Source organism: Mauremys mutica, chromosome 2 (genome assembly GCF_020497125.1).
Source record: "Mauremys mutica isolate MM-2020 ecotype Southern chromosome 2, ASM2049712v1, whole genome shotgun sequence".
NCBI lineage: Eukaryota > Metazoa > Chordata > Testudines > Geoemydidae > Mauremys > Mauremys mutica.
In genome coordinates this window covers 91,418,290-91,428,682 of record NC_059073.1, presented here as the reverse complement: position 1 = coordinate 91,428,682, position 10,393 = coordinate 91,418,290, and positions in this window count along the sequence as shown.

Below are 10,393 nucleotides of genomic sequence, written 5' to 3'. Positions count from 1 at the left end.
AAATCCCCTTATCTTGTACATACATTTTTTAAAAATTTATGTTACTCTATTTGTCAGTACAAATGCAGTGAGAATCATATCCGCTGTAACAATTTCTGAAACATTGGTCCAAATCAAAGCCATTTAAATGCTTGTTGAAAACTAAGTGTCATTCAACCCAGTTAAATGCTTTTTCTACTCCTTGGAACAATTGCATATGTTTTAAGTATTCAGTTAGGCTGAATAAATGGTTCCCAGAGCTCTATACTGTTAGAGGTTTGATAAATCTCAATTGTTCTGAATTAATCCGTTATTTTACATAAATTTCCATCTTTTGGTTTGAATTTTTAATAATTTTTAAGTCACTACTTTACTAAAAAGATTGGACAAATATAAGCAGGAAGTGGGATTTTTGTTTGGTTTCAGTATAACAGAAATGGCTGTTTTTCTCATTGAACTAGGTAATTTGAAGTATGATCTCAAACCAAGACACTATGTAAAAATTGGCATCTTCTCACTCAATAGATCTTTCTCCTATTATTCATAGTCTACTTGATTATTTTTCTGTCAAAAATAAATGTTACTGCTTATTACTGGACAGCCAAAAAAGCACTGAAGTAGATTCTCTTCCTCAAGCATCACTAACAAAATGCATAACTAAGTTGCAATTGCAGAATGATTAATACTGGTAATGCTTTATGGTGATCCACAAGCCGATATGAACCAAAGTTGATTTTCAGATCCCACAGAAGCACAAATAGATGGATTCCACTTCTGCAGCAGAAGGTCCTAATGATCTCACTCACACCATCCTCCCTCTCTAAACAACTTCTTATGTAAATTTAGTGAGTTAAATGTGAGGTGTGTCCCAAAGAATCATCTAGCTAACTACCCAAAATACTCAGGCCATTCTGATCCTGTGGAAAGGAGTCAATTACTTTTGGCATGGGAGTGATGAGAGATTATTTTTCAGACTACTCCAAAAAAATATGGCTGATGGCTGTTCTGGGTCCCAAGTTGAATTTGCAGTACTATCAATTTGAAAGAAATCCATTCTTTTCCTTGTAAACTAAGCAAATTTTACCTGGAAATTATTCAGACAATAAACACAAAACCCCATGATGCCATTTTTTAGAGTTACTTTTCAGAGTATAAACACTCTTTAACATCTTGGCTAAATCCATGAACAAAAGAACAGTTATGGAGTTAAAAGATCTATAAATCTTTTGAAACTGTATGATAAAACCATCCGGCCCTGGACAGTTCCCAGATTTCATAGTTCTTATTGCATCTCCTACTTTATCAGGGATTATAGAGGCATCTACTGTGTCTATCAGCATCTCTCTAATTTTTGTTTATTAACTTCTGTTAAAATTTATTATCTATTAGATTCCTTCTCGTTTTGATAGGTGCAAGGTTCTTAATAAAAATTGGCATATTTCAAGGACTTACAGTTAAATTACCTTCTTTATTTGTGCTAGCAATTACTGATGGTTTCCTTTGTTACTTACATAGTCCTTGCTAACAGCCACCAGTTTTTATTTTTTTTTCTAAATAAACAAACTTATGTATGTTTAGAAAACGTATGTATGTTTCTAAATATTTAGAAAATTCTCTCAACCACTATCTTTGACACAATATTGATTTTAGTCTGAACTTTAATTAGTTCCTTAAGAGATTATTTTTTATCACCATAGTACTTATGATCATTTTCTAATATCACAATTTATTTTAAAAACTGATGGTGCGCTGCTCTTTTTAGTTTGGTCTCTACTGTTTTTAGCAGGGTGACCAGACAGCAAATGTGAAAAATCAGGACGGGGGTGGGGGGTAATAGGAGCCTATATAAGAAAAAGACCCAAAAATCAGGACTGTCCCTATAAAATCAGGACATCTGGTCACCCTATTTTTTAGGACCAAATTCTCTTCCTGAATTATATGAAGCAAGGAGTATACTGACTGCTTATCCCTACATATAGAAAATGGTGATCCCATCTTACTACCATCATTTAGAGACAGAATCTTAATTTTATCCCCCAAGGCATCAACCCTGCATTATGGCAGTGCATGGGCAGACTGCTGCACCCATGTGGAGCCCCGGTTTTATTTTCTACCTCTGTAAATTCCCAACACTGAAAACCTTTCAGAATCTTTAGAAATACTAAAATAAACCCATTCATCTAAAAATCTCCATACATAAGAAACACCTTAGATAGGGACATAGGAATTGCCATACCAAAATAGACTGATGGTCTATCAAGTCCACTGTACCAGTGGGGCTCTAAACAGGTGCAGTAATCCACCTACCCTCTAAATAATAATAATAATTTATTGTCATTACCGTAGAGCCTAGTCATGGACCAGGACCCCATTGTGCTAGGCGCAGTACAACCAAAAGATGATCCCTGCCCCAAAGACCTTACAATCGAAGTATAAGACAAGAGACAACAGATGGAGACAGACAAACAGATGGGGGAGTACAAGGAAACAATGAGAGAGTATTTGTCAGCATGGTGGGCAGTAATCTCAGCTCACTAGTAGCCTGACCCTTTTCAAATATTTTGAAGGAGGATAATAAGGTAGCTTTGTAGTTGCCTTCTGTGAAGGACAACATGAGAGAAAGCACAAAAGTGCTTGTCTGAAAATTTAACAAGCGGACAATTGAGGCTGGCACCATTGGTCGACCAGAGGTTGGAGTCGACATCTCAACAGCGAATGAGAGATGGACTTTTTTTGGGGCTCTCTCTCTGGATACATCTTGCAGTCCCCACCGGCAAACGGAAGATTTGGCCACCGGAAGCCTGCCGCTGTGTCACTCGAGAGCCACACTCAGCTTTGGTAATTATCAAGGGTTGGGGGTGTTTTACTAACTTGTTGCGGATGTGTGTAAGTGCTTGAGACTAAGTAAAGTTTAGCTTTAAGTGAAAGCACTCTTGTGTTGTCCTGTTTGTGTCAGCCATCTATTGGTTGGATGGCTGTGTCTCCCCTGATTTATTTCCTGACACCACCTTTCACAGAGGAAAAAAGTTACCAAGAGCTTTGGGTTGAAAGAACCCCAGGTAACATTAGGAGGGGGAAGAACTAAAACTGATTTAGTTACCCATACTCCATCTGGCCCTACTGCAGTCCACATGCCCAAATCTGCAAGAGTAAAATTAAATTTGAACAGACTTATACAATTAAACACAACATTTATCCTACATTTTCCTCTTCCATGTGCTGGGACCGGTACAAACCTCCCAATAGGGTACCATTTCCATTTATCTGTGTCAGGGTTCCTTCCCCACTCTGAACTCTAGAGTACAGATGTGGGGACCTGCATGAAAGCCCCCTAAGCTTATTTCTACCAGCTTAGGTTAAAACCTGGTACGCTGCCACCACCAAGTGATTTACAAGAAACAGGGAAAGGACCACTTGGAGTTCCTCTTCCCCCCAAATATCCCCCCAAGCCCTTACACCCCCTTTCCTGGGGAGGCTTGAGAATAATATCCTAACCAATTGGTTACAAAGTGATCAAAGACCCAAACCCCTGGGTCTTTGGACAATGGAAAAATCAGTCAGGTTCTTTCCATAATTTTAATTGGCTACAGTGGAATCAGTTGGTCTTGATTTCTCTTTTTGTTGGAATTTTAACCTCATAAACTGATACACATGTCCTTTCTCCGTGTAAAATCTATACATAACATAAGTTCCCACCTCCCAGTACTCGTCGTTAAAATGACCTAGCCGATTATTAGCTACCTGATTTTGCACCTTTAACGTTATTGCAACCTGGTACTGGACTTCACTTATAGTAGTTAACAGCTGTTTTATAAATTGATCAATCTTAACTTTAGGTTGATACCTGTCTGGAGGAACTCCCTCAACCCACAACAGCTCAGGAGTAGCTCCCCTCAACAGCTCAGGAGTAGTCATAGCCCGACCCATTAAGAGTTCATGGGGTGAATAGCCATGGACGGTTTTTGTTGATCTCAATGCCATAAGGACATATGGCAATTTCACATCCCAAGCTTTCCCATGCACCTCAATGAGCTTCTGCAAAGCAGTCTTTAGGGTATGATTAGCTCACTCCTGACCTCTGTGGATGGGCTGCAATATGTAATCACTGTTTGATATTAAGGGCAATACATAATATTCGAGTCAGTTTGCCTACAAAATGGGGCCCTCCATCAGAGTCTATCTCCACAGGTAAACCAAATTTGGAAAAGGTCTGTTCCAGTAAAACTGTCACAGTTGTAGCCACTGTTGCATTCCTGGTCTGGTACTCCTCTATCCAATGTGCAAACACATCAATGACCACCAAACAATAAATGTTACCCCATCTCGATTTTGGGAGTGGTCCAATAAAATCTATTTGAAGTCTCCTCCAAGGACCCTCAGTTAGATGGTGTAACAGAGGAGGCTTCACTGCCGTGTGTTCACATTGTTCTCAGCACAACGCAAACAAGATCTTACAAAGTCAGAGACCTCATCTTTCACGTGTGGCCACCAGGCTACTTTGAGAATTTGTTCTAATGTCTTGGTGCTATTAAAATGTCCCTGTTGATGTGCTAGTGCAATTAACTCTTGTCTCAGACTTCCTGGCATCACTAGGACAGGTAAGTCCTTTTCAGATTAAGCCTTTGTAGCCAGGATCAAGCCTGCTGAATTTTGATGGCTGTTATAGCTCCCACAGGTTCCTTCCTGCAACAAAGACTTTAATGTTTGGTCCTGATGTTGCAGAAACAGAATATCTGCAGCTGTAGCCAGATCGGGAGCTGGCATTTTAAATGAAGTTATAGGTGCCACTATCGGTGACTTCCATAGATATTCAGGACCTAGTCTCGCTGCTTGCTTTGACAGTATGTCGACTTGTCAGTTTAGGCTTGTTAGAGTGCTTGTGCCTTGACCTTAAATAGGCAAATGACACCTGTGTGGGAGGATGGTATATCCCATGCCTGTCTCAGCATCATAGAATACTTCACAAGCCGTCCATCTGTGGTAGACATGTCTCTAGCCATCCATATTGGCATCCAGGTAACCAATGCTTGGATTACCCAGGATATCAGAACACAAGCATAGATTAACATCAGACTCTTCTGCTGCAAGCACAGCTAGAATAGCTACTAGCTCTGCAGCCTGTGTTGATGGGGGTTTTACTGTTCCTTGCAGCGTTCTTCTGGTCCCTTCCTGGATCTCAGCGTACCCTGCCACTGGGCATTCATCCAGATAAAAGGTGCTGCCATCCACTGCCCATACAGTGAGTTGGTTCTGATTTACTTCTTCCCATGATGTCAATGTAGAAAAAGGTGACTGTAACAACGGTTGCTCTGATGGAAATGGACACTCGTGTTCAGTACCTTCAGAAATCAAGGCATAAGGTTGTACCTCCCTATGTGAAATCTTCTCAGTGCTTATATCTCAATTTATTAACCTTAACATCCAACCCGCAAGCTTGGGAGAAGAGATGTGTTCTTCGTTTATTTTTCCTGAGATGACATATCTGACAGGGGTGTGGCAAGTTCTAACAACCACAGGTGACATTCCTGTCAGATATTCCCAGTGTCCTAGCGCCCAAATTAGCACCAATACTTCTCACTCACAGGAGGTAAATCTGCCTTCTACCGCACTCAGTGTTTTGGTTGGATGAGCAATAGGATGTAGATTACCTCCTTGATGTTGTAGTAACACTGCTCCAATGCTGGTAGGTGTTGTAGCCAGCTGTAAATAATATGGAACTCCTGCTTGAGGGTAGGCTAATGCTGGCGCTAATGTTAGCGCTTGCTTCAATGTGACAAAAGCTTGTTGTTCCTCAGCTTCCCATTTCCATGACACTCCTTTTCGTAGCAGTTGGTATAAAGGCTTTGCTACGCCTGCATAATTTTTGATGAACTCCCTTGAAAAACCGGTTAGTCCTAGGAATGACCTCGGTGCAGTGACATCTTGAGGAATGAGTAGCTTTGCGATTAGCTCCACCCATTGTTTATCTGGAGTTTTTCCTTTTTGGCCCAGAATGATTCCTAGGTATGAGACTTGCTGCTTCATCAGCTGGGCTTTCTGTGGGTTGATTAAGAAACCGGTGGTCTGAATGGCTTGGATGAATTCTTCTAAAATTTGTAGATTCTCTTCCTGAGTGCTGGTTGCCACTAAGATGTCATCTACATAGCACAGAATCTGATTACGATGGTTTAGTCCTCTCCCTTTCACATTCTTCCTCAAAGCTCCCTTCAAAATCACTATTGTCATAGGGGAGTGGGTCTTAGCCGAGCCTCCCTTCATTGTATTTCACATATTCAACTGCTCCCCCAGCACCTGCTTGCACTGATTTCATAAGCTGCCGCAAGGCTGCTTGCACCTCCTCACATTGAATGGCTAGGGTTTCAATTTTCTCCTCTCTGTCAGCTAGAAGGTCGATCAGATCTTGGTCCCACACCGTTAGCCTCCCCACCTGTATAGAACATGCTACACTTTGCTCCTGTAGAGATTCTATCTCGGACTGTAATTTTCCAATCTCCGCTTCTTTGGCCAATGTCTGGGTTTTGACCTCTGCTATTACAGTGTCCTGCTCAGCAACTACCTTGATTAACTCTTCGGTAACCGACAGGAGACCATACAGCATGGCTCTTTTCTGGCTTCTGTTCGAGGGCTTTGAAACCAGACCATTTAGATGATGAAACCAGACCATTTAGATGATTGTCCATGCCTCCCTCCCATGGAAGGTTCCCTCCTTCCATGGATTGTCAGCTTTGGCCATTTTCTGGATTGCAACTCCATACGCGACCCTGGCATCTACAACAATTTGCCCATATGCACATATTGTAATAGAACTGTGGTGACTCATAATGTGGGGTTACCACCGCTGAAGATAATCAGGACTTGAGTTGTCCCACCAGCAGGCTTCAGGCTGCTCCCACTGTGTGGTGTTTAGATGCTGCTTGTATTATTAGAACTGGGAGCACTGGCTGTTGGGAATCTGAAAGGACAGGAAACAGGAAGGAGGGGGAGGAGTTGAAGAGGCTGAGTGAGAGTTACAGAGGGTGCAGCTGCAGTTTGGTAAAGAGGTTTCCACTGTAAAAATAAAGTCCTGTTGAAGCTTGTTAGTAAAGGGGGAGGGATAGCTCCATGGTTTGAGCATTGGCCTACTAAACCCAGAGTTATGAGTTCAATCCTTGAGGGGGCCACTTAGGGATGTAGGGCAAAAATCTGTCTAGGGATTGGTCCTGCTTTGAGTAGGGGGTTGGACTAGATGACCCCCTGAGGTTCCTTCCAACCCTGATAGTCTATGACTCTACTTCACCTGGTTTGATACAACACATTGTAGCTGTGTGAGTGGTTCCCCAGCTCACTAGCATCTGGTTCTGCTTGACAGAGTGAGGAGTTCCCACTTCCTCAAGATGAGCAGAATGCTGCTTTTGAGTGCCACCTACTGGCCTCTTCACAGTACACAAAATGGCACCAAATCTCATCAGGCCCTCAGACCCTGAGCCTGTGCCCCAGAGAAACCCTTTCCTGTTTCTGTATACTTGGACTCTTGTCCCTGAGGTCTCATTATGAGACAGGCTGTCTTAGAGTGTTCAACTGCAGGTAGCTAATCCACCAGTTGCCTCCCTAATCAGCCCTCCCCTCCTGGGACTGAGTCCAGCTGAGAGTATGGGACACTGACAGTTCCCTAAATGGTGCCTTGCACCAGAGCTGTCCTGGAGTTGTTCCAGCAACAACCCTCAGTTGGACTGCCTATATGAGATCTCAATAACCCAGGCTGATTCCCTAGGTCGATCAGCTCCAAAACTCCTGCTGGCAGGGGCGGCTCTAGACATTTCACCACCCCAGGCAGGGCAGCATGCTGCTGAGGGCGCTCTGCCGGGAGGGCGGCAGGCGGCTCCAGTGGTCCGGGGGTCCGCTGGTCCCGTGGCTTTGGTGGACCACCGGAGCCGCGGGAGCAGCAGACCCTCCACAGGCACGCCTGTGGGAGGTCCACCAGAGCCGCCTGCTGCCCTCCCGGCGACCGGCAGAGCGCCCCTCACGGCATGCCGCCCCAAGCACGCGCTTGGCGTGCTGGGGCCTGGAGCCCCCCCTGCCTGCTGGTAACTGATCCCTACAAGCCTGTTTCTCTGGTTGCCAGCCACACTGGCCTGCCTCTAGTGGAACCAACAATGTCTGATCACTGGTTGCCTACCGCTTCCACCAATGGTCCGAACCCACACACACAGTCTGGGGTTGACGCACTGCAGACACATTCCACTCACTCTAATCAATTGGTATTTACTGTTCAGTATAACGCAACCGTAAAAGGGTAACTTAAATAGTAGAAGGGGAGGGAAACCTTATCACAGCTTAATTAATTATTAACCTGAGGGTCCTGCTGCGGTTGCCAGTACTATTAGTTTAGTAGTCTTTATTATTTCAGGATTTCGGGACCCTACTTCCAGACAACTGCAGGGAGCTAACAGAAGTCTCCCAAGATTCCCTCAGTATAGCCTATCTATCGGAGCTTATCCCAAATAATCACAGAGACCACAACTTAAACAATCGATTCTTTATTAACTAGGGAATTAGGAATAGGACAGGCAAGAAGGGAATGGGAAGGGAGGATTAATAATACTGAACAGATTTTATAACCCGGCACTCTTTCACACAGGGATTACAAAAGGGTAAACAATTGCTGCTCTATACCATGTCCAGATGCTGCTGCTGCAGAGACCAGGATTCAATGAATGACTCACCGGATCACGATCACCGTTGGAACAGGACAGGACTACCACACTGAAGAATAGCGGTGAGGAATAGGTAAGAGGCCTAACTAACTTCCCACCCTAACTCCTTTTGCGACGTCCTGTCTGTGAGTAAGAGCCGTAGACACTCGAGGTAGAAACCCCGTGGATGGAGGTATGGTTCCCTTAAAACAATAAGCCCCAACAATAAACCAGATCTTTTCCCACACAATTAGAGTTGAGCTGGTATCTCGGCAGATAACTAGTGTTGGATATCTTTCCAAGCCACAACTCTGAAAAGAATCTCCTCCCTTCTCTCCAAAGTAAGAGCAGAAGAAGAACCCCTTCCCGCTCTTTCCCAGCCTATATTATCCCTCCCGTTGCCTAGCAACAAGCCACTAGATTTCCTGCCTTTTCTCTCCTAAGGGAACAAGAAGGCTGTCTAACATGGCGAACTACTTGTCCTTTACAAGCCAAAATGGCGGACAATAAACAAAACCATATTAAACACCATTACTAAGTATCATGTCATAATTTCATTGAGGTGGAAATCACAGTTGATTGTTATGGGGTTGTATATGTTTGATCCATATTATGATGGCAGGTATCATACGTCCATTTTCATCATGTGTGAAGAATGATACTAGGAGTCTTCCATTTGAGTCTTATTCATGGCTTTGGTTTTTGAGTTTTTTTATAATATAAATTTCTAGAGATTTAGTTTCTCAGAGACCAAACTCCAGTTAAGCTATTTCTAAGGTTTTGCATTTTCTGGTGTTTGTGAGGAAAGACAGACCACTATGAGATCAGTTTGAATGTTTTGGTTAATGCTATATCATTTGTTGTTGCACACTAAATGGTCTCTTTGAAAGCTTCTCATCTAGTATCAAGAGAGGTTTCTTGATTGTTTTGTTGAAATATAAATTTGATTTCAGAGTTAGGGAAATTATTTGAAAAGTACAATTCACCCACATCTGAAAGACCCAATTTATGTCTCATAAACACAAGGTTATTTTCATTTGGGACCTGATCCAAAGACCACTGAAGTCAGTGGAAGAAGTGAGCTGTAGCCCATGAAAGCTTATGCTACAATAAATGTGTTAGTCTCTAAGGTGCCACAAGTACTCCTATTCTTTTTGCAATACAGACTAACACGGCTACTACTCTGCAGTCAGTGGATATCTTTCCATTGACTTAATTGGAGTTGGATCAGGCCCTTGAAGAACACCTAGAAACATCAAGATCTGGATTAATGGATCTGTTGAAGTCCTACCTATCATAGCCAACAAGTTTAAAAGTGGGGCCACCTGGACACACGAGTGTAGGAAGTAGGAGTTGACAGTGTGTGGTGGCATGTAACCAGATAAGGGTGAGGTTCCCCCCCCCCATATCATATATGAGTTGCTGTATAGCCAAAAATCTTGCCCAACATCTTTATTTACAAAGATGGAAGCTTTTATGAGTGATTATAACAATGCATTTCGAACTGGTTTCACATGAGGAACCATATGTATGTTCCACCCAGATTTTAACAAATGTTTACTAATAACTTGTTGCAACAAATGGGATTCCTGAACAACTGTACTTTGTCTTGAGATGTAAAAGCTTGCTAGTTCTTTTACATGGGTTATTTAAACCCCCCACACTCTAGCATATGGAAACAGAGGCAGCCATCCCCAGAGAAGTACCACAATCACATATTCAAACCCAAAATTGGATTACAT